Raw genomic sequence first — 26757 nt, forward strand, 5'->3', positions numbered from 1 at the left:
ATTTGTACATGTTTTGAAACATTGTATTAAGAGGAAAAAGTTGGTGTTTATAAGTAAAATTACACATTCATACCCAGTCTTCGCTTTATGTAGGCTGTATGCTTTTCAGATTTATAGGCAAAAACTATCAATATTAGTGGAAACTAAGATCATCATTAGGATTATGTTGGAGCTCCAAAAGAGAATCTTGCTAGTGGTTCAGTTTCATACTTGCCACAAAGGCCTGAAACTTTCCCCATAGCTGGCTATCCCAGCACCATAATTTTCTGTTAGGCCTCCTGGTAACATTAGGGAAAGGAATGAGAAGTGTAAACGAGGTACTGCCTTGGGGAGTGAATTGTATGTGAGTGAGCAGTGAGTGAGTACAGACATTTGTAAGAGAGAGGAAGTTGAGAGACATTGGTTCACTTTGGGTATGTGAATTTTAGAAATACTTATAATTTGTTTTATTTTCTCTCTAATCATTTTTAAAGGTAAAATACTTTATTAGAAATAAATAGTGGGTCAGTCAATAGCTACTTTCTTGAAATATATAATGGCATATGTTGTTAGCCATGAAACTTTGTTATTTGTGATTATCTGTTGCTATCTATTAGAAACTCACACTATAGGGAACTTTTTTGGATTGAAAAATGGCAATATATACAATTACAACAATTTTCAAAATTTCAAAGATTTGTAATTGAGCTTATGAATGTTGTAGGAATAAATTCAAACACTGGCACAAGATGCTTTTCTTTGATTCTAGTTACAACAGTTTCTTTTTTTATTGATATATAATATTTGTACATATTTTTGGGGTACACGTGATATTTTGATACCTGTGTACAGTGTTTAATGATTAAATCAGGGTAACTGGGCTATCCATCACCTCAGACATTTGTCTTTTCTTTGTGTTGGGTACATTACTATTTTTTTCTAGATATTTTGAAATATGCAATAAATTGTTAACAGTAATTTCCCTACTATACTATCAAATACTGGAACTTATATCTTCTATCTAACTGTATTTTTATACTCCTTAACCAACTTCTCTTCATTCTCCTTCCGAACACTTTCTCTACCCAGCCTCTGGTCTACCCTCTACCTCCTTGACATCCACTCGTTTTGCTCCCACATGAGAATGAGAATATGTGATGTTTGTCTTTCTGTGCCTGGCATATTTCACTTAACAATAACTTCCAGTTCCATCCATGTTGTTACAAATAACAAGATTTCATTCTTTTTTATAGCTGAATAACATTTTATTGTGTATATATACATTTTCCTTTTCCATTAATCTGTTGATGGACACATCTTGATTCCATACCTTGGCTATTGTGAATACTGCTGCAATAGACATGGGAGTGCAGATAACTCTTCAGTATACTGATTTCCTTTTTTCTGGATATGTAGCTAGATGTGGGATTGCTGGATCATATGGTAGTTTTATTTTTAATTTTTTGAGCAACTTCTGTACTGTTTTCTATAATGACTGTACTATTTTGCATTCCTACCAATAGTGTATGAGTGTTCCCTTTCTCCACATCCTTGCCAGCATTTGTTATTTTTTGGTCTTTTTTATGAGCTAACTGAGGTGAGATGATATCTTGTAGTTTTGATTTGCATTTCTTTGATGATTAGTGATTTTGAGCGTTTTTTCGTATACCTGTTGTCTTCTTTTGTGAAATGTCTATTCAGATGATTTGCCCATTTTATAATTAGATTTTGTTTGTTTGTTTGTTTGTTTTTCTATTGAGTTGTTTCAAATTCCTTATATTTTCTGATTATTAATTGCTTGTCAGATGGATGAATTGCAAATATTTTCCTTCATTCTGTATGTTGTCTCTTCACCTTAAACATTGTTTCCTTTGCTATGCAGAAGCTTTTTAGCTTGATGTAATTTCATTTATCTATTTTTGCTTTTGTTGCCTAGGACTTTTGAGGTTTTACCTAAAAAATTTCTGCCCAGAATAATGTCCTGGAACGTTTCCCCACTGTTTCCTTTTAGTGGTTTCACAGTTTCAAGTCTTAGATTTAAGTCTTTAATCCATTTTGGTTTGATTTTGGGATATGGTGAAAGAGGGGGATCTAGTTTCATTCTTCTGCATATGGATATCCAGTTTTCCCAGCAGGATTATTAAACAGAGTGTCCTTTCCCAATGTATATTCTTGGCACCTTTGTTGGAAATGAGTTGGCTGTAAGTGCTTGGATTTATTTCTGAGTTTTCTATTTGTTCCATTGGTCTATGTGTCTGTTGTTATCCCTATACCATGCTGTTTTGATTACTGTAGCTGTGTAGTATAATTTGAAATCAAATAGTATGATGCTTCCAGCTTTGCTCTTCTTGCTCAGGGTTGCTTTAGCTATTCTGGGTCTTTTGTGGTTCCATAGAAATTTTAGGGCTGATTTTTCTATTTATATGAAAAGTGCCATTGGAATTTTGATAGAGATTGCATATGTATAGATCAATAAATATACTTCTTTGGGTAGTATGGACATTTTAGCAATGTTATTTCGTGCAATCCATGAGCGTAGGATGTCTTTCCATTTTTTGTGTCTTCTTCAATTTATTTCATCAGCTTTGTGTAGTTTTTCCTGTAGAGATCTTTGTAAAATTTATTCCTAGATTATTTTTTCCTTTGGTAGGTATTGCAAGTGAGATTCCTTTCTTGATTCCTTTTTCAGATTGATAACTGTTGGATAAAAATGCTAGTGATTTCTGTATGTTGATTTTATATCCTAAAACTTTACTGAATTTATCAGTTCTAAGAATTTTTTGGTGGACTCTTTAGGTTTTTTTAAGTGTAAGATCATGTTGTCTGCACACAAAGATAATTTGACTTATTCCTTTCCAATTTGGACACGCTTTATTTCTTTCTCTTGCCTAATTGCTCTGGCTTGGAATTCCAGTACTATGTTGGATAGAAGTGATGAGAGTGAACATTCTTATCTTGTTCCAGATCTCAGTGGAAAGTCTTTCAGTTGTTCCTCATTAAGTATGATATTAGCTGTGGGTTTGTTATGTATGGCCTTTATCATGTTGATGTATGTTCCTTCTAATCCAGTTTGTTGAGAGTTTTTATCATGAAGGGATGCCGAATTTTATTGAATGCTTTTTCAGCATCTGTTGAAATTATCATATGGATTTTGTCCTTGATTCTGTTGATCATGTATCATGTTTATTGATTTGCATGTATTGAACCATTATTGCATATCTGGGATGAATCCCACTTGATCATGATGGAATGGTCTTTTTTTAATGTGCTGTGGAATTCAGTTTGCTAGTATTTTGTGGAGGATTTCTGCATTTATGTTCATCAGAGATATTGGCCTTTAGATTTTTTATGTGTGTGTGTGGTGGCCTTGTCTGGTTTTGTTATCAGGGTAATGCTAGCCTCATAGATGAATTTGGAAGTATTCCCTCCTTCAGTGTTTTGAAATAGTTTGAGTAGACTTGGTATTAGTTCTTTAAGTGTTTGGCAGAATTCAGTAGTGAATCTGTCAGGTCCTGAGCTTTTCTTTGATGGGAGATTTTTTACTACTGTTTTGATCTTGTTACTCATTATTGGTCTGTTTAGATTTTCTATTTCTTTCTGGTTCAATGATGGTAGGTTGTATGTGTCCAGGATTTTATATGTTTCTTCTAGATTTTCCAATTTTTTCGGCATGTACTTGTTCACGATATTGTCTAATGAGCTTTTGTATTTCTGTGGTATCAGTTGAAATGTTTTCTTTTTTATCCCTGATTTTATTTATTTGGGCTCTTAATCTTTTTTCTTAGTCTAACTACAGGTTTGTCAATTTTATATTTTCAAAAAACTAACAGTTTGCTATGTTGATCTTTTATATATTTTTTAGTCTCAATTTCTTTTTCTTTCTTTCTTTTTTTTTTTTTTTTTGAGATTGGGTCTTGCTCTGTTGCTCAGGCTAGTCTGGAACTCCTGGGCTCAAGCGATCCTTTTGCCTCAGCCTCCCACATAACTGGGACTACAGACATGTACCACCACACCAGGCTAATTTGTTTTTATTTTTTGTAGAGATGGGGGTCTGCGTATGTTGCCTAGGCTGGTCTCGAACTCCTGGGCTCAAACTATCCTCCCACCTTGGCCTCCCAAAGTTCTGGGGTTACAAGTGTAAGCCACTGCACCCAGTCTGATCCTTATTTCTTTTCTTCTACTAATTTTGGGTTTGTTTTGCTCTTGATTTTTGAGTTCTTTAAGTTGCATAGTTAGGCTGTTTATTTGAAATCTTTCTTTTTGATGTAGGCGTTTATTGCTATAAACTTTCCTTTTAATACTACTTTTGCTGTATCCCATATTCTGATATGTTGTGTTTGTGTTTTCATTTGTTTCAAGACATTTTTAAATTTTCTTCTTAATTTCTCCATTGACCCATTTGTTATTCAGGAGAATGTTATTTCCATGTATTTGCATAGTTTTCCAAAGGTCCTCTTGTTATTGACTCTTAGGTTTTTTTTATAGTCAGAAAAAGATACTTGAAATAATTTCAGCTTTTTTGAATTTGTTGAGACTCGTTTTGTGACCTAACGTATGGTCTATCCTGGATAATGTTTTATGTGCTGATGAGGAAAATGTATAATCTGCAGCAGCTGACTGAAACGTTCTATAAATGTCTATTAGGTCCATTTGGTCTGGAGTATAGACTCCAATACTTCTTTGTAGATTTTCTGCTTGGATGATCTGTCTGTTGTTGAAAGTGGGGTGTTGAAGTGCTATACTATTATTGTATTACAGTTTGCCTCTTCCTTTAGATCTAATCATATTTGCTTTATATTTGGGTAATACTGCAATGGGTATATACATATTTACTATTATTATATTCTCTTGCTAAATTGACTCCTTTATCATTATATGATGACCTTCTTAGTTTCTTTTTATGGTTTTTGACTTAAAGTCTGTTTTATCTGATATAAGCATTGCTACTCATGCTCTTTTTTGGTTTTCATTTACATAAAATATCTTTTTCCATTCGTTCATTTTTTATCTGTATTTTTATAGGTGAAGTGAATTTCTTGTAGACAACATATAGGTGGGTCTTGTTTTTTAATCCAGCTAGTCATGTCTTTTAATTATGATGTCTTTTAATTGGAGAATTAGTCAATTTATATTCAGTATTATTATTGATAGGTAAGGGCTTACTGTAGCCATTTTGTTATTTGTTTTCCAGCTATTTTATAACTCTTCTCTTCCTTTTTTTCTATTTTCCTTTGCAATTAAATGATTTTCCCTGGTAGTATGTTTTAATTCATTGCTTTTTGCTTTTAGTGTATCTATTATAGGTTTTTGCTTTGTGGTTACCATTAGGTTCATTAAAAATCATATAGTTCTAATAAGTTATTTAAAACTGATATGTCCGGGCGTGGTGGCTCACGCCTGTAATCCCAGCACTTTGGGAGGCCAAGGTGGGCGGATCACTAGGTCAGGAGATCAACACCATTCTGGCCAACATGGTGAAACCCCGTCTCTACTAAAAATACAAAAAAATTAGCCGAGCGTGGCAGTGCGCACCTGTAGTCCCAGCTACTCAAGAGGGTGAGGCAGGATAATTGCTTGAACCCAGGAGGCGGGGGCTGCAGTAAGCCGAGATCGCGCCACTGCACTCCAGCCTGGCAACAGAGCGAGACTCTGTCTCAAAAAAAAAAAAAAAAAAAAAAAAAAAAACCAAAAACTGATACTAACGTAACTTCAATCACCAAAAAAGAGAAAAGCAGCAAACAAACAAACCAAAACCTGTACACATTAACTCCCTCTCCCACAACATTTTGAATTTTTCATGTCACAATTTGCATTTTTTTATATTGCCTATCTTGACAAATTGTTTTGTTATATGTTCTGGAAGAATGGAATTTTGGCTCTTAAATTATTTGTATGTATTAGCACAGTAGCAAAAATTGTCATTGCTGAAGATTGTTGTTTTTAATCAAGGAGAAAATTACTTTAAATATCACAGCCAGATACCAAGCACTGTTGAATTAGAGCACCCTCTAGTGTTTATAAATAAATTTTATTTACAATGTTGCTATTTACCAGATGGCTTCATAATTATAGGTGTACTTTATTCAGTTAATTTATGAGAATCAGGCTCCCAATGGTTCAGGAATTTTTACATAGATGCTACAAAGATTATCTCATTGTATGTAGGTGCTATTTGCATGTAAATATGAATGGCAATCCAAAGTTTATTTAGAGTTAAGTATATAATGAGAGATCAGATATCATAAAAAACTATTTTATTAAGGAATTTATAGGCTGGAGTATATATGCATTTTAAAAAATCTTAGGTTAAATTATCAATACACTTATTAAAATTGACAGAAATACTTTCTACACATATTAGGGAAACAATGGAGTCTATTGGTTCGGTTATTCATATTTTATGTTTTGTGTAGTACACTAGAGTAAAATCAGATATGATGGAGAACTTTACTACATAAAACTGATTGGGAGTACCTATATGAAATAAGAATTGTTTTTATGTGTCTTCTGAAACTTAGATATGTTAAGTAAGATAAAGTTATATAGTAACAACCCTTTGTTTCTGCGTATGTCTTACTAATTGTGTTGTAATTTATTTGCAAGAGCAGATGAGGTAAAATAAGGACTGATTGTAATAAGCTTTGCTTAGGTAACTTGATTTTAAACAGCTTCATCGTAGTATACATAGGCTGGCTTTGGATAAGTATGCAGACAGATAAACTGTCTTCCTCTTCAAAGAGTTGGGTTTTTTAGAATCTGGTGGTAATTCTGTGTCAGCAAACCTTTTACTGAGGTTACCAGTTTTGTATCTTTTCTGTATTAGGAAGATATCCTCCAGGTTGTGACTGTAAAAATTTTGCACATTTTAGTGTTACCAAATTTGTAGAAGTCTAAATTCTATAGAATTACCTAAGGAAAAACAGAATCTAAGACATTATGAACTCTAAGCACTCACCTTTTATCTTAGTGGGTTAGAAGAAACTTACCTAGTCTGAATTTTTCTCCCCTCCCCTCACCTCCCCTCCTGTTCCCTCCTTTCTCCTCCTGATATGGTTTGGCTCTGTGTCCCCACCCAAATCTCATCTTGAATTTTACTTCCCTAATTCCCATGTGTTGTGGGACGGACCCGGTGGGAGATAATTGAGTCACGGGGGTGGTTTCCCCCATACTGTTCTCATGATAGTGAATAAGTCTCACGAGATCTGATGGCTTTATAAGGGGCTTCTGCTTTCGCTCCCCTCTCATTCTCTCTTACTGCCACCAAGTAAGAAGCGCCTTTTGCCTTCTGCCATGATTGTGAGGCCTCCCCAGCTATGAGAAACTGTGAGTCCATTAAACCTATTTTTCTTCCCAGTCTCGAGTGTGTCTTTGTCAGCAGTGTGAAAACAGACTAATACACCTCCCCTCCCTTCCTCCCTGTCTCTCCCTTCTTTCCCTCACCTTCCCTCACAGGATCTTTCTCTCTTGCCTATGCAGTCATAGCTCACTGTACCCTTGAACTTTCAGGCTTAGGTGATCATCCCACCTCAGCCTCCCAAGTAGCTGGGACTACAAGCTCAAGCTGCCATGCCTGGCTAATTTTTCTTTTACTTTTTTTTTTTTTTTAGACGGAGTCTCGCTGTGTTGCCCAGGCTGGAGTGCAGTGGCGCAATCTTGGCTCACTGCAACCTCCACCTCCTGGGTGCTAGCAATTCTCCTGCCTTAGCCTCCTGAGTAGCTGGGACTACAGGTGCATGCTGCCATGCCTGGCTAATTTTTTTGTATTTTAGTAGAGACGGGGTTTCACCGTGTTGCCCAGGCTGGCCTCGAACTCCTAAGCTCAGGCAATCCACCTGCCTCTGCCTCCCAAAGCGCTGGGATTACATGTGTGAGGCCTCTTGCCAGGCCTCTTTTACATTTTTTTGTAGAGACAGGGTCTTGCTATGTTATCCAGGCTGATCTAAAACTCCTGGCCTCAGGCGATCCTCCTGCTTGGGTCTCCCAAAGCACTGGGATTACAGGCATGAGCTATGGTGCCAAGCCTCATTTTCTTAGTGATGTCTTTTGAAGGGTAGAAATTTAAATGTTGGTGAAATCCACTTATTTGTTCTTTACGCTTAGTACCTATTATGCAAGCAGTCTTTGCTTAACCAGGGTCATTAGGATTTTCTTGTTTTCTTCTAGAAGTTGTATAGTTTTAGCTTTTATGTGTAGGTCTGTGATCCATTTTGAATTAATATTTGAGTATTGTGTGAGGTAGGGTTTAAGGTTCATTTTTTTTTCCATATGAACATCCAAATATTTCAGTAACATTGGTTGAAAAAATTGCAGATGGTCTCCAACTTACTTACAATGGTTTGACTTATCATTTTTGACTTCATAGTGGGTTTATCATGGTATTAAATTCATTTTCAATTTACAGTATTTTTTATTTACAGTGAGTTTATTGGGACATAACTCCATCATAAATTGAGCAGCATCTGTATTTATTCCTCATTGAATTATGTTGATCCCTTTGTCAAAAAATCATGTTTTTGGGGTCTATTTCTGGACTTTATTTTGTTGCATTGTAATATTTCTATCTTTATACCAATATTACATTCTTGATTATTGTAGTTTTATAGAACCTCCTGAAATTATAAGTCCTCCAAATTTTTTTTTTCATTTTCAAGGTTGTTTTCAGTGTTCTAGGTTCTTTGCATTTTCATATAAGTTTATGAATCAGCTTGTAGGTTTCTTAAAGTAAAAAAAGAAAAAGAATAAAAGCCTACTGGGATTTTGATTGGGATTGAATTAACTTTATATTGGGCTGTATCACAGCTTAACAGTATTGAGTCCTCACAATCCGTGAGTATATCTCTACAGTTACTTAGATCTCGTGTAATTTCTCTATATTGTTTTATTGTAGATATTTCCTACACATTTTATTAAATTTATTCCTAAGCATTTTGTATGTTATTTTTAAAACATTACGTTTGTTTGTTGCTCAAATGCAGAAGTATTACAATTGATTTTATATTGACTGTTTTTCTGAGATCTTATTGATTTGGGGTAAACCCAATTCCAATAAAAACCCCAGCAGGCTTTTTATTTTTTTATTTTTTGGTAGAGATTGACAAGCTGATTCCAAAATTTATATGGAAATGTAAAGGACCTTCTATAGTATATATTATATTATTGAACATATGGATTCTAGTCTATTTATAATATTTACTAGGAAATTAAATCAAAAGTTAAATTTACATATTCAATAGTAACATCTCTTTGAGATTCGGGTAAAATTGATTGTGAAGAATATGAAACTATGATCACATGATTCGCTTAAAATTGCTCATAGTAAATTGATACAATTATAAAACTTTATGAACCAAAAATTCACCAAAATGGTTCAAGTAACAGTTGACAGGATTTCTCCTTTACTTTTCTACATGTTACTATATTTTTCAAAGTGATTAATTTACTCATCAGTATAATTCCACATTATCTTAGCATTTTATTTTGTCATTTATTTTATATTGTTATTTACAGCTGTTTGTCACTTCAGTTATTCAAAAGCTCATTAAAATGAAATTTCAGAAATTAGATGTGATTCATTTGATTTATAAAGGCACCAAAACATAATTAAATTACTCATTTTGTCATTTTGCATATGTATAAAGTTCTTATTGTTATAGTTTCAAAATGGATTGGTCATATCATGGGTAGTTTTTTGTTTTTGTTTTTTTAGCAGTTTATTTCACTGCCCTATCTGTAATTAACAAAAACATTAATTGAGTTGCTTTATGACTTTTAAGAAATCAGTATATATAAATAGTATAGCACAACATAGTACTGTATCCCTTTGTGTTAATAAAACATCTCTAAATATAAATTGGCAAATATGTTTACTAGGAGTAGTAGTTTCCAACTAATGTTTATTAATATTTTTAAATATGTCAAAGCAAAGTTAATTTTAATTTAAACACTAAATGTATAGCACCTAAACTTTTTGATTGTATAAAATCTACAAATCATATGATATTTATAAAACAATTAGAGGCAAATCCATTTGGATTTTTAGAGGATAAGTTCTGTATCATATGGAAAAATAAATTATGTGACCTTTCTTTTAGTTCTTTGATTTATGTCTTTTTGATTTATGTGACTCTTCTGATCTTCGCACTAATTGTAATATTATTGTTCCACTCCACTAAATTAAATCTTACCATTCTAAATGAGTTAACAGACTTACTTATTGTCTACTATCTGACATTATAGGGGATATTACAATATAATGATAAAAGCAAAGTCATTGGAATCAATAAGCTCCTAAATTCAGATCCTCTGCCATTTACTAGCTATGTAACCTTGAGCAAACTACTGGACCTCTTCTGTTCTCAGTTTCTGCATCTGTAAAATGAGAATAATAACTCTACCTCAGATAGTTATTAAAGTAATTTTTATTTTGCTTAGAAAGCACTTAATTCTATGCCTCAAATATAGTGAAGTACTCAGTAAGTGTGAAGTATTATTGAAAGAACTTATCTCACACACTGATAAAAATTAATTATTGCTAGAATTCTATTTGAACTGCATTTTAGCCATTTAGCTGATTATCAATTCTGCTTTCAGTAATATAAACTAGTTATTTCATATTTGGAGGATTCTCATTTATAGAAATACTATACAGAATTGGGAAATTGTGTTGTACCAGAAGATGGCAGTAGTATCATATATTTGTACATAGGGAACTGTAATTTTTTTAAATGCTGGAGATCAAGGTAGGTTATACTTTCAAATAAATTATGATTGTTGTTTTTTCAGGCAACTGGTAGAGAAAAATAATTTTGATATTGAATTGTCAGTTTATAAAGGTTGGTAAAAATTTCTCTCTATATGTAAATTTTTTTTATATGGCTTTTATTATGGGGGAAAAATGGACCTGGTAAATGATACAGACCTGCGGTCTTTGCTTATGATATCCTTTATGTTGGATACCAATTTTGGGTCACAAAAATTTTTTATAAAGGATGGTAAAAATTTCTCTCTGTATGTAAGTGTGGGCTTTAAAAACCTAACAATATGGAATTTTATCTATGAAATAGGTGAATCTATCAGATACTTATGGCATATTTTTAAATATTAGTTTCCATGTTATTAAATACTTGACCAAGAAATTGAAGGGTCAAAAAAAGTTAAGGGGTGTTTGTGTGTGAGGATTATTTATTACTAATTAGTAATAAGGCAATCTTTATTTCTAGCTTATCATTGGAGAAAGTGTATTCCATTTTAAAAATTGATTTATGTAATAACCCTTTAGGATTGTAGCTGTTAGGTAAAACAAGAAGGAAAATACATTTACCTTAATATATAAATCTGTAATCCCATTTCAGAAATGTCCATTTTTGTTGGCATATGGTGTGCCTTGCTACCGGGTTTTCAAATATTCTACAAGTGAAGTATGGCCAAATTGCTCACTCCTAGTGCTAGAAGAAACTTTTAAGGCAACATGATCTAGTAGAAAGAGCATGGAGATGAATGGACTTGCATTCAAATTTTGCTTTTTATGGGTACCCAATATGGTTTGACTCTGTGTCCCCACCCAAATCTCATCTGGAATTGTAATCCCCGTGTGTTGAGAGAAGGAGGAAGGTGATTGGGTCATGGGTGTGATTTCCCCCATGCCGTCCGTTCTTGTGCTAGTGAGTAGGTTCTTATAAGATCTGACAGTTTTATAAGTGTCTGGCCTTTCCCCTGCTTGCACTTCTCTCTCCTGCCACCATATGAAGAAGGTCCTTGCTTCCCCTTTGCCTTCTGCCATGATTGTAAGTTTCCTCAGGTGTCCCCTGCCATGTGGAAGTGTGAGTCAATTAAAACTCTTTCCTTTATAAATTACCCAGCTTGGGTATTTCTTTATAGTGGTGTGAAAATGGACTAATACAGTACCTTATTTAATCTCTCTAAGACTCACATACTTTATCTGTCATAGGGTGATCTACTCTCTACCTTCTGAGTTACTCTGAAGATTGAGGGTAGTGTATATAAAATGAACATACTTTGTCAATGCCTTTTTAAAAGTGTGCCATCTAAAACTCATCACAGTCATATTGATGTCTTCCTCCAGTGCAAGAGATACAATGAGCAATACAGTGCCATTTTTATTTGGTGTATTATAGTTCTGTTTCTATAGCTTGATTTGTGTTTTTATCAGCCATGCCATCTATAGCTCATTCTGACAGGAATTATTATTAGCCTGGCTTTCCCATACTTACCAGTGTAGCTGACTTAAAAAAACAAAACAAAACAAAACAAAAAACAACTCAATTTCAGGATTTATGCCTATTTCTTTATGTTTTTATCTTACTAGTGTTAATTCAGTATTATAGCCTATTAGTCTTTTTAAATACTCATTCTGACATTGCAATATTAGTATTGAACTATTTATGGCTTTTATTGTGGGGGAATAATGGACCTGGTAAATGATACGGACCTGTGGTCTTTGCTCATGATATCCTTTATGTTGAATACCAATTTTGGGTCACAGCTGTTAACTTTTATTTATTAGAAAACTGATTTCTCAGGGCTTAATCAAAAGAATCAAAATTTAATGATAAAACTTTTTTGAATAACACCAGAGTGGACCTAAAAAGTCAAAGTAAGGTTATTTGTGTGAGCTTTTATTAAATTGATATAGTAAATATTGTTTAAAGTATGTTTTTCTACAGATGTTATAGATAAATTACTATCAAGTAATTAAAGATTTTCATTTTGAAATTATTTTTCTCATAAAAATAAAGGAAAATCAGGGGACTTACCAACATTGACGAGCTGTATTATGCTCCATCTTTCTCTGCTTTAAATGCATTCATTATACACAAAGTTCTTGTTATACTCAAAGATATTCCAGACTTGGTACTTTCTTTAATTTCATGAAATTGTGACTTACTATTCTGAAAGTACTTTCACTAAGGTAAGCGTGCAGCTTATATTGTATGGAATGCCTTTTTCAATTCCTTCATTTTAACTTCAATATTAAGAGCCATTCTCTGTTCCTTATCAGATGGCATCAGCTTCTAATATTAATATATTCTAGTATGATTTCCCGAGAAGTAAAGAGCAGACAAAATAATGAAATATAAGAATTCTTAGTATGTGATTTTAAAATACCTATGTCACATGATAACTAAGTGTGCTGGCTGAGAATTATATTGTACTACACTGCAAGTAGTAATGGACTTAGTTTGCTTGGCCTGAACTATATTGCCAGCCAGAGATTCAGAGATACTTGGTAAGCAGTTTAAACTGGGTTTTATTAAAATTAATATATCTAATTTTTATAATGTTTATTTCTTTATGCGAAGATGTGTATATTTAGAGCATGTATATTGAGAGATGGAGCAAGAAAATAGTATTTTATATTTCTCTTAGGTGATTTAAAGATTGCATGCTTTATAGTAATCTTTGGTACTTTTCCTTTAAGGTACTGAAACAGGTGATAAGAACTATACGGTGTGACATAAAGTTGTGACTACTGTAATTGGTATGCATAAGCAAGATATTTTAAAAGCTTATATCTAACTAAAGGGAAAGCTCTAACTTATGCTTTAAAAAATAAGTGATGTTCACAATGATTTCTCTTTTGCATGTAAAAACACTGATACATATCTTCTGAATCATAGAAAATGATTAAAATTAATCTTGTATGGTTTTAGTGTCAAATGTAGTTTTTTTTTTCTGCTATTTCTTTGAAAATTAGACATAGTAAAAACTTGAATATCCAGAAATTAGGTAACTTCTGGTAATAAAAGAGTACATGATGTTCCCATGAGTTAACACTAAATATGAAAAAACCCACTTTTACCTTAGATGTTGTATTAGGTCGTTCTTGCACTGCTATAAAGAAATACCTGAGACTGGGTAATTGGCTTATTGTTCTGCAGTCTGTACAGGAAGCATAGGGGTATCTACTTTTGGGGAGGCGTCAGGAAGCTTCCAATTATGGTAGAAGGCAAATGGGGAACAGGCACATCATATGGTGAGAATAGGAATGAGAACAGGAGCAAGTGTAAGTGAGCAGGGCAGGAGGGTTAGGGGAGAGTGAGAGAGTGAGAGCAAGAGAGAGAGGGAGGGAGGAAGGGGAGGGCTTGGGAGAGAGTGCAAGAGAGAAAGAGAGAGAGTGAGTGTGAGCACGCACTGGGGAGGTGCCACACACTTTTAAACGACCATATTTTGTGGGAACTCACTCACTATGGTGAAGACAGCACTGAGCCATGAGGCATCTGCCCCCATGACCCAAACACCTTCCATCCGGCCCCACCTCCAGCATTGGGGATTACAGTTCAACCTGATATTTGAGCAGGGACAAATGTCTAAACTATATCAGATATAAAAATACAGCTTGAATTTAGTAGCCTTTGGCATTCATAGTTTCACATTTCATTAGAAGGAAACATTTCTCAATAAAAGAACACCCTGTAATATTAGAATGAGATACAACATTTCACTTTCTCAGAACAAGAAATTAATGTAAATGAGTTTAGAGGGATGGTTTGAAGTTAATAATAAAGAATAATCAATTGACTTCACTTTTGTAATGTTGTTGACAGGATTTTTCTGAAAATTATTCTGTTACAAGATACCTAGATGCTCTGTAAATTGTATTTTAAAAAGATCTTTTTAAATACTTAGCTGAGCTGCCAAGAAAGTAAGTGTGTAGAGACAAACAACATTTGATGAATAGCATTGCTGGCTTCTTCCAGATTGAAGCAGAGCTGGTGGCACCCCCTCATTCAGTGGTAAGGACTACATGGGTTCTAATTCCTACAGTGTTTCTAGATAGTAACAGCTGGTATTCTAAACATGCAGCTTCCCTGAGCAGTTGGCAGCAAGCTCAGACTGTCTCCTTTTGCAAGGACAGTATAGATTTACTTTAAAAAGAGGGAGTGTCAATGGGAGCCCTTTCTTGCTTTAGGGCTCTCACGTGATTTAGGGTTGTAATTTCCTTCTTGATCCAACCCATGGTGTTTCCAGCTGCACCTTCATCTAAAGAAACCTTTACAGGGGACCGTGTGCCTTATCCTGCTATTGGCCTTTTAATCTAGTAGCAGAAAGTATTCGCAGGAGCCTATTGCTGAACAGTGGCTTGCAACAGAGGAAGCTCCACTTTGCTCAACAGTAGGGAAATCTCTTGGGAAAAAACACATAGATGCTAAAACTCAAGTTGCGAATGAATGTGGAAGGCACGACTGCCTAATATGTACTAATATAGAAACCTAGAGTTTTGAGTTAGAATGGCTTTGTGTGAGGGTTAAGAGAAAAGACTGTGGATCCATTTGTTGACAGTTGAGCTTAAGACCTCTGCATAAAACCATTAACTTCTAAGGCTTTACCCTCAATCAGAGAGTGGGCTGGAATAAAATCTAACAGCCTGAGGGGAAGAAAATGAGGACATTTCTCTTGCCTTGGCTAGAGATGTGGGGGTAAAAGAGGCTTCCCTGGGAATATGTAATCAGTCCTACTCTCATGTGATTTAACATGGTTAACCTTCTTGGCCCAAGAAATTTAAAGTTGAGCAATTCAGTTGAAGTGATACTAGATTGATAGCAACCCAAAGCAAGACAGAAGCAAACTCAAATTCGATTTAGGAATCATTCTCAATTGAGGTTCCTCAGGATCCTCACGGATTAAGGTGTTCATGTTCTTAAATTACAGACAATTTGAGAAAGCAAGCTAATCCCATGAGAGCATTAGTTTTCTATTGCTGTATAACAAGCTACCACAAACTCAGCAGTGCAAGACAACATCCATGTATTATCTCACAGTGTCTGTAGGTTGGAAGTGTGGGTACAGGTTAACTGGGTCCTTTACCTAAAGTCTCACAGGCCGAAAAAGACCACCTGATACTGTGGTCTCATCTGAGGCTTGGCGTCCTCTTCCAAGCTCACTCATTGTTGACAAAATTCAGTTCCTTGCACATGTAGGGCTGAAATCCCATTTTCTTATGAGTATTAACCAAACACTATCCATAGCTCCTATAAGCTGTCTTAGGTCCTTGCCTCATGGCCCCTCCAAAGGCAGTTCACAGTATGGCTGTTTGTGTCTTCAAAGCCTGCAGTAGAGTCTCTCCTATTTTGAATCTGTCTAACTTTAGGAAGGGCATGGTCTCTTTTAATGGTTTGCCTGGTTAGATCAAGCCCATTCAGGACAGTCCTTCTGATTAACTAAATGTGAACTGATTTCAGACCTTAATTATATTTGCAAAATTCCCTCACTTTTGTCATATAACATAACCTTATCATAGGAGTGAAGTTTATCTTATTCACAGTCCTGCCTGTGCTCCAGGAAAGTGGACAATACAGGGCATATGAACACCAAGGGATAAGAATCTTGAGGGTCATCTTAGAATTTTGCTTACCACAATACAGAATAATCAGGAGAATTAGACCTACAAGAACATTAGATATATGAATTATCAATTACAAAATACAAAATAACCATTTAAATTATTTTTTGAAATAAAAGGGGTCAGGCATGGTGCCTCACTCCTGTAATCCCAGCACTTTGGGAGGCCAGGTGGACAAATCACTTGAGGTTAGTAGTTCGCGACCAGCCTGGCCAACATGGTGAAACCCTGTCTCTACTAAAAATACAAAAATTAGCCAGGTGTGGTGGTATGCACCTGTAATCCCAGCTACTCAGGAGGCTGAGGCAGGAGGATTGCTGGAATCCAGGAGGCAGAGGTTGCAGTGAGCCAAGCCAAGATTGTGCCATTGCACTGCAGCCTGGGTGACAAGAGTAAGACTCCGTCTCAAAATAAAATAAAATAAAATAAAATACAAATAAAAGAGGAAAATAAGATAAAAATAAAAGAAAGAAATGAAGGATTACACAAGGATTACATGATAAAGAATGATGAGGCACATTTGGAAAAGGCCAAATAGACTTTCATATTTGTAAACCACAATTATTCAAATTAAAAATGTAATAAACAGATTAAATAGTAGACATATTATTGAGGTATTGACACATCACAAACCATTCCAAAACTTAATGTCTTTAAATAACAACCACATATTTAGCTTTTGATTCTGAGGGTTGACAATTTAGGATGGGCTCAACCTTCATGGTTCTTCTAGTTTATATTGTGCTTTCTCAGAATTTGTCATCTTTGGGTTGCGTGAGTGACTTCTGATTTTGGCTATACTATCTCACATTTCTGGGGCTTTTAATGTTGATTCAGCCCCCATGTGGTCCTTTATCCTCCAGGAGGTTATCCACGGGTCCCAAAAGCATGCAAGACGTTTTGTGGCCTAGATTTGAAACTGGAACCCTGTTATTCTTGTTGCATCCTGTTGTGCAGAAGGAACCACAAATCCAAGTAAAATTCAAGGGCTGGAAAAACAGACTATATCTTTTCTTAGAAGGAGCTACAAAGTTGTATCTCAAAAAGGTATGAATAGATACAGGAAAGAGTAAAAGATTTTAATGATTTTTGTAAGATTACTCATACTTGAAAGGAGAATTAGTAAAATAAGATAGATCTAAAGAAATAACTCAGTATGAAATATAGACAGAGAGATGGAAAGTGTTAAGACAGGTTATGAGACATGAAGATAATATTGGAAACTGTTAGCTATGTCTAATTAGAGTCCCAGGGAGAAGAAAATATAGAATGAGCAAAAGGCACTATAAGAGATAATGGCTTATACTTTTGCATTTTGAAGGTAGTTCAACAAATCCAAAGCACAATATAGAGAGTATATACTTCATGTGAACATTTTAGAACTCCTTAAGTACATAAGAGATTTAAAAATCAGTCAAAGAGAAAAATGGTATCTACAATGGGTAACAACTAAGTTGACAGCAAACATCTTAATAGCAACAGTGGAAACCAAAAGATACTACAATAATACCAATAAAGTACTGAGAGAAAATTACTATTAGCTTAGAATTTAAGCTAGCTAAACTACCATTAAAGACTGAATGAAAAATAAGGACATTTTCAAACATGCAAAAGCTGAGAGTGTTTGGTATCAAAACACTTTAATACCTAAAGGGATGCACTTTGTGAAAAAGGAAAATGAACCAGAAAAGAGGTCTGAGTGTAAATAGGAACACTGTAATAAATTGGTAAAATGTGAGTAAATTTAAGCAAAAACTGAATATATTTTGTAATTATGATGATAATGACAATGACAATAATTATTTGGGGGAGTAAGATAAACCAAAGTATTAATGTATTTAATAACAACATTGTGTAAGAGAAGAGGAAGTGATTGGTTAAAGTATTCTGGAGTTTCAGCTTTTTTTTTTCCTTTGGGAAAAGGGTTGTAAATTTTAATAGCTTTAGACAGTGAGGAAAGTATGCAGTTTACATTTTTAGAGTGACTAATAAATGAATAGAAATAGAGGAAATAAGATCAGAAACATTGCAGGAGAAAAAATGAAATTAAAAAATCAATGAGAAGGCAGTAAAGGAGTGAAGAGAAATAATGATAATTTTTAAATCACAATTTAAATAAGTGAATAATAATAGTTTATAACAATACTGTATTAGGATAAAAAGAGGCATAACTACAGACAGAAAATATAATGATATTAAATAGTTGAAAATGAAAGGATTACAGGCAACTGCTCACCAAAAGAAAGCTTAAATACTTATAGTGTAAAATATATACATAGTACATATACATATATGTGTATACACATAGTACATAGTGCATAGAGTATATAGCATATAACATTATTAATCATAAGCAAGGTAACTAAGTAAAGGTTTATCTCATCAGGAAGAGAAAAGCATGTTAAACTCTTAATTAGTAATATAACCACAAAATATTTAAAACAAAAATTTACATATTTAAAAAACAGGTTGATAAGTTTATCATTGTAATGGAATATTTCAGTATTACATTATCAGAAACCAATAAAAGATCCATCCAAAAGTTTTAAAATTGAAAATGTAAGCAACATAATCAATAAACTTGAGCCAAGAGATTGAACAATTAGGGAATAAGCATTCTCTTTAAGACTAACTGTAATGTTTACAAATATTAACCAATACTAGGCCAAAAGAGTAAGTCTTAATAACGTAAAGTGTTGGAATCTTAAGGAGCATTTTTTTTCGGATCACAGTTTAATAGTTACAATCATGAGTAAAAAAGAATTGTTTAAAACATATGTTTGGGAATTTGAAAACGTTCTTTGAATAATTCTTAGAATAATATTTAAAAACCTATGAAAATTAAAAAAATACTTGGGACTAAGTGATAATGAAAATATCAAAAGTAGTAGTGTACAATTTCTACTTCTGAACAGGATGAAATAATTTGCAGTAGGCTTATGAGCTTACCAAGAACAATTAGGAAAGGCAGAATAAATCGTATTTTTAAAAATATCAGATGTAGAAGCAATGAGGACTGAGAATCTAAAAATCTAGATTTGGGGAAGCTTCTCAGAGATGAGCTGAGAATCTGTAGCCAATTTTTCTCTGTAATCATTTGCCAGTTCTGGGAGTAGACCAAAGGTTGAGAATCGGCTTGGCAGTGGGCCACTGCTAGAGTATAGAGAAATTTCACCAGCAACATTTTCGGTGACTGTGTTAGGCTAGAGTGACAAAATTGTCATTCACTCAAAATAACTTTCCTTTTCAAGATATTTGCCTCAATCATATTACCAATTTTCCTTTCAAAATACTTGCCAAATTCTAAAACTAAAGGGAAGCTAAGTTACTAAGCAAAAAACATCTGATAACCAGAGCTATGAATTTACTAGTCTTGTATTACTGAGGAGATAAACATCTTCAGGATGAGAGCCCCTTAAGAACGTACCAGGTAAGAGTTGACAGCTGTGGAGATTGTGGTGAACTAATGCTGACAGTTTCTAGCCACTTTTTTCTCTTGGGTACACTTGCTTTTTCCAGGTGCAGCAAAAGCAGAAGTCAGCAGACTATGGCCCATGGGCCAAATCTTCTTGTTGCCTATTTTTTAAAATAAAGTTTTATTGGAAAACAGCCGTATTCATCGATTTACATATCGTCATGGCTGCTTTCATATTATAATGATTGAGGTGATTAGTTGCATAGAAAAGTCACATACCTCTGCGCTATAGATGAGAATTTGGGCTTGGCCTCTGTTAAAGGGTTACTAACGGGGACAGAGTGATCAGTACAGCTTTTGGCAGTTCAGTGAGGCTGGCATGCCAAATTCTTAAGCTGTGCAGGACAATAGTCCAAAAATGTAAGTCAGAAACCTTTGAAAAGTATAGTGGAATCTCTGTAGTCTTACTCTCTCTGTGTTGAGACAAAGACCTGTCAGGCTTTCAATTGAAAACCTTGAAGGGCCTCACCATTAGAATAGGGCCATATTAAGGTGTAATGAATTAGTTTTATCAAAATTTTCAGGTGGTCTAAATTCAGCTCAGTCCCTGAATGAGTAAAAGTGACCAGAGTATCACTCTTAACTGCCCAGCAGAGGAACACATGGACCTTCTTAAGTGGAAAATAACACTGTATATAACCTTTCTTAAGTATGCAGTTTCCTACACCCATCAATTAAAAATTGCTAGTACACCGTAATCATATACCAAGAGAAAAACAAAAAACAGAATATAGAAGCAAACTCAGAAGTGATCCAGAACTTGGAGGTAGTAGATAAAAACTTTAAAATAACTATGTTTAAGATGTTCAAGAAAATAGGAAAAATATTCTTGAAAATAGATGAAAAGGTGGGGAGTTTCACCAGAGCATATGAGTATAACTAAAATAATGAACATTCTAGTATTGAAAAATATAGTATCTGAAGTTAAGAACTCAATTGATGGCTTAACAGCAAACTGGATACAGAAGATGATAGAATTAGTGAACTTGAAGACAATACAATAGAAAATATTGAAACTGAAGCACAGAAAAAACAAACAGAAAAGAGTATGAGACATGTTAGACACAGAAAAATGGTCCAACATGTGTGTAAATAACGTCCCAAACTAGATGACAGATTGAAAATAAGGAAGAACAGACAATATTTGAAGTGATAATAAACATTTTCCTAAACTAATGAAATATATCGGACCACATATTCAGTTAATTCATTGTAAGCAAAATGAATGCAAAGAAAACCACAGTTTGGCACATCATAGTCAAAATACTGAAAAAACATAGAGAACAAATTTAAAAGCCTGACAGAAGGAAAGCCTGACATTATCTTTAATACTGACATATTACAATGAGAGCCATAAAACAATAGAATGACATGTTTAAAGTGGTGAAAGGAAGAAAACTTTTAACCTATCATTCTCTACACAGCAAAAATGTCTTACATAAATGAAGATGAAATCAAAATGTTTTTCAGACAGAGAATTTGTTGCCAATGCACTTGAAATAAAATAAAACTAAATGAAATTCTTCAGCCAGAAATAAAATGATTATAAAGAGAAACAACAAAATTCAGTAAAGAATGAAGAGAGCCAGAATCAGTAAATATGTCAATTAAAATAATTGACTGTTAATCAGACAAAAAACCCCACAATCTTGTTGAGTTTAAAGTATTCGTAGAATTAAAATATATGACAATAATAAGGTCAAAGGCAGGAGGACAAATGGAGTCAAAGTGTTGTAAGGTACTACTATTATTGAAGAAATGGTAATGTTGAACAGTTTGATTAGACTACCAGGTCCAAGTTGGGTGTTCTAATGTCCAAGGTAATTGTTAAGATAATGGTAAAAATGCACCTATCAAGTTGATAGCAGAAAAAAAGATGTAATAAAATATTTGGCTGATTCAAAAGAAGAAAAAGGAAATTCAAACAGATGGGAGATAGAAAATAGTAGTTGTAAATCCAGCTATATCACTTATTACATTAAATATAATTGGACCAAGTACCCTATTTCAAAGAAAAAAGTGGTCATACTAAATTAAAAACATATCCTAAAAATGTGCTATTTACATGAGACATTTTTAGTATAAGGATATAAAAATCACTTTGGAGGTGGCTAACGTAATATTTAGATTTAGAAAGAAAGTAAGTAAAAGAAATAAATTAAGCCTTCAACTGAAAGACACTGCTCCTTTTTTAATTGTATAAAACACGTACCCTTTCCCAACAAACTGCAAACAAGACAGCAGGCTTAGATGGTTTTTACATTTGACATTTATTAACCACTTGAGGTGCTGACATAATATGAACAGAATAAAAAAGCTTCCTACCTCATTCGGTGGAACAAATATAATTCTGAAACCAAAACTAGACAAAGAGAGAATGAAAAAAATAGAGAGCCAGCCTCCCTTGTGATCACAGATGTACAAATCTTAAATAAAATTCAAATTCAGTAATGTATAAATAAAAACATTTCATGACCAAATAGAAATTATCTTAAAATTACAGGAATGATTCAGGATTAGAAAATATGCTAGTGTATTTCATCATATCAATACATTAAATGAGAAATATTTTGTAATTATTTCAGTAGATACAGAAAAAACATTTGAATAAAATCATTAATCATAAATGATAATGTTTTTTAAAAAGGCATTGTGGCTTAGACACTGCAGATAAATGGGAGATAATAAAGGGAATGTGTCTAAAGCTAGCAGCAAACTTTATATGGTGTGAAATTATAGAAGCATTTCGATGAAAACCAGGGACGAGATAGGAATACATGCTATAATCCCATCTATTTGTTACTGCACAAAAAGTCTCAACTAATTGAGTAAGGAAAAGAAATAGGAGGTGTGAGGATCAGGAACTCTCCCTTCCTTTTTTTCACAGATGCTATATCATAGAAAAATCTAAGTGAATCTACCAATATTAAATTTAATGAGAGAGTTTAGTAAGATTGCCAGATAAAAGAGCCTTACATGGAAATCAATAGTATATATTCCTATATTATTTATATATAATAGATATATATATGCATGTATCTATAGATATATTAATACAAAATAAGCAACAAAAGCTATAAGCCACCCGATTATACATCTTAAAAGATGTATATCTTCTTTATGGAGACAAAATAAAATTAATTATAGATCATAAAGGAACACCTATAAATGGAGAGGTGGAACATGTTTAGGGATGAGAAGAATAAATTACCATATAATGTTATCTAAATTATCTGTAAATAAATACATTTCAATTTCTCTTAAACTTCCAGTATTTAATAAATACCCAACACTATTCTAAGCACTTTGAATTTATTAACTTGTTTAATCCTCAAAACAGCTGTGGAGTATGTAGGCATTTTATATGTGACTACAGATGTGGAGAGGTTTGTATCTGGTCACATAACTCATAAGTGGAAGTGCTAGCTGTCTGACTCCAGGTATGCTCTCTTAACTATTACTACATTCTGCCTTTCTAGGATTCTTCATGGAACTTAATAAGCTGGCTATCATATTCATGTGGACTAGTAAAGGAACAAAAAGCCAAAGCCATTTGGATGACTAAGGAGAATGAACAGTATTGGTGGGAGGGGCATTTAGTCTATTTGAAACCAGGATTTTCTATTTTAAAGTTGTGATGATTCAGATAATGTGATATTGGTTCAGATTAGGTAAATAAATATACAACATATTATAAAGCCCCCAAAGAGACTCATGCATAACAATATATGTATGATAGATATGGTTTTACTTGGAGGAAAGGATAGGTAAGTCAAAAAATTCTATGTTGAAGCAATTGGTTTGCCATGGAGAAACAAATAAAATTAGATTTCCCCTTTACACTGTACGTAAAAACAAAATACAAATGGATTAAAGATAAAAATGCAAAAAGAAAACATCAGAATTATTGCAGAATATCTTTTTTTTTTTTTTTTTTTTGCTTAGGAGTAGGGAAAAGTGTCACACTACTCAAATTACAGCTAATAAAAAAAGATTGTCAAAGGTTAACGAAATAGAATATCATATATAGCAAAAAAAAGAGTGCAAAGTTAAAAGAGAAGAAAAAGTGTGGTGACGTTATTTGTAACATCTATTTCAAAGAATTTCTGTCTAGATTATCGAAATAACTCTACATATTAATTTTTTAAAAGACAAACCAAATAGAAGAAAAAAGAAATACAGTTTAAGAAGAGGAAAAGACTCATGTTAGTGATCACCTAAAGGTGATTTTAGAAGGGAAATGGACATTAAAACAATGAGATACTATTTCTTGTAAAAATTTAAGTGGTGATGATGAAAGGAAATGGGAACTTAACGCATTTCTGGTGGCAGTATAAATTGATACAGCCATTTTGGATAGCAATTTACTTGTTTCTGGCAAAATTAAAAATGTACATAACTTATGACCCAGCAAGTCCACTTCTAAATAATTATTCTAATGTATAGGTTGGGCAACTTTTTCTGTAAAGGGCCAGATAGTAAATATTTAAAGCGTTTGTAGGTCATAGGCCATATGGTCTCAGTTGTAAATATGCAACTCTGCTGTTATAGTGCAACACTGAAATTCAAATTTTGTGTAATTTTCACTAGTCATGAAATGTTATTCTTCTTTAGACTTATTTTTTCTAACCATTCAAAAACATAAAAGCCATTCTTAGCTCACAGGACATACAGAAACAGGTGACAGGTCACATTTGACCTCACATTTGAATGAAAAAAGCTAGTGGCTGAATTATACTGTATAATTTATTAATGAAATGATTTGTAGATATTCTATGTATATTTCATGTGTATATAAATATGTATGTAAAAGCAAAATAAAATGACTGGAACAATATACATTAACTCCTGATAGATTTAGTAGAGTTCAGAGTAAGTGCTCAATAATTTTGACAAAGTTTTTTCTCTGACATCCCCCAGAACTCTACACTACTATTTTAGAATTGCCTTTGACTCTACACAGATAGTTCCTTGTGCATTCAGGTTAGCTGGTTGTGTGAACTTCTGGAAAGCCTGCCCATAATTTTTACCATACAAGAAGTTACTTGTAAAGTCTCTCAAATGAGAACAAGAGTTTATTTTTCTGGATTTTATTATATCAGCTTTACTGAGTTGCTTGGCAGGTCTTCTTATTTAACTGGTGTGTGCATTTTTATACTGCATTGGAAACTGACAGTAAATAAGATGTGTTTCAACAGTTGGGCCATAAATTAGTGTAACCTTAGTTGTCTTTGGACTTAACTTGCTATTCTCTGCCTCATATCATGTCTTTTTTCCCTGGCTTACCATCTTTCTTGTGCTCTTTAAAGTAGCTTTTAACTGAAGTTCTATTTTCATATCTTCTCTCACAAGTTTTTAGTTTGATAATTAGAAAAATAGTGATGCAGGGAGTTTGGAGGGGATCTCATTTTGAGAGAAATAATGTATTAGATTGTTTTCTCATTGCTATATAACCTGTTGTCACAAAAATAATCTTTAGTGACTCTTGGGACCTTTCTGAATTCGTAATAGCATTTTGTGTTTGTCTCCATTGACCAGTAAACTTCAGTTTTCTTCACTTGGAGTGTCTTTAAATTTTCAGGTTTGTCAATTATATCTTGTACAATATGTGTTATCTATTATGTGACTATTTGAACATTTAAAAATGCAGTTTAGGAGTGTGAATTTTTCTATCCTTTTTTCCAAAGATTGTAAAAAGAAATTAATTTGATTTCTTTATTATTTCCTTTTAGTTTCAAGTGCTTCTTTGAGCTGTCATTTTCAAAACAGGTTATACTAACTATTGGGCTTCCTTCCTATTTTTGGTATGTGTGGAGAATTTCTTCCTAATGATTTTAGATTACTCTAGATGATGTGTCTTTAATTATTTATTGATATTCTTAATTTTTAGTTTGTATCTAGCATAGCACAGTGTCTCTGCTTTCTTTTTCATTTTGTTGGCTTTATTTCCACTGTTTGGAAAGATGCTTTGGCCTTCTACCTGAAATAAACTATGTAATTTTATGTTTATTTATTTGTGATGGGGTCTCACTATGTACCCCAGGCTGGTTTCTAACTCCTAGGCTCAAATGATCCTTCCTCCTCAATCTCACATGTAGCTGGGACTATAGGAACATGCCATCATACCTGGCTGTATGTTATTTTATACGTGAATTGTCTGATCTTAGTGTGGCACTATAGAATATAAACTTTACTCTTTCTGAGTTAGAGAGAACCTTCTGTATGGACACAGTAAATAATTTTACAGTGTTATTTTAGGAGTACTTCGATAGCACAGAAGAGAAAGATTTTTCAGGCACTGGATAAACATGAAAGAGAACAAGGATACAGAAAGCACAGGGGGATTGTAAAGACTAACTTCATAGGCTTCATAATTTGCCAGGAGTATTTTATTTATGCAGAGGATTTGGACAGTATTTTAATTGCCTTTTCATTTGAGATGGTAGTATGACTCTATTGGAGTCAAAATCCTTTTATAAAGTAAGCAAATATCATGTGTTGTCTTCTACAAAAACTCTATTTAAAAAAATAGTAAAGCAAAATAAGGAATGCACAGCTTTTTCCATGTAGAAATTGTTCCCTTATTAAGTTATTTAAGTAGATTTTCTTAGTGAAGGACCTTGGAAAGAGATCATAGAAAAAGAACATTCTTTTAGGGGGGCTTCTGAAATGATTCAAAATGTTAAGTAAAAGGAACACTTGGATGACTTTAAGAAAAGAGAACTTTACCATTTTACAGGAGAAAAGTTTCAGGTTCCTTTAGGATGGCTGCTACGTGTAAATTGAAATTAATATTTGTAGTTTTCTCGTTCTGAATTACATATGGTCTGTCAGAGACCTGACTAATAATGATTTGCAAGATGGGGCTTAGAATGTATGGATGACCTTAAGGTGACAATCTTGGGAAAGCATGAATTCTGGGATAATGGAAGACACCTTGTGG

The 26757-nt window shown here is 33.5% G+C and overlaps 1 protein-coding gene across 1 annotated transcript in view; it reads left to right on the top strand.

Annotated features, from left to right (window-relative positions):
* The window catches only part of PIGK (phosphatidylinositol glycan anchor biosynthesis class K), a 127391-nt gene that overhangs the window by 63332 nt on the left and 37302 nt on the right, over positions 1–26757 (top strand). The gene's annotated exons all lie outside the window — the stretch shown is intronic.

Source organism: Pongo pygmaeus, chromosome 1, assembly GCF_028885625.2.
Source record: "Pongo pygmaeus isolate AG05252 chromosome 1, NHGRI_mPonPyg2-v2.0_pri, whole genome shotgun sequence".
Classification (NCBI taxonomy): Eukaryota; Metazoa; Chordata; class Mammalia; order Primates; family Hominidae; genus Pongo; species Pongo pygmaeus.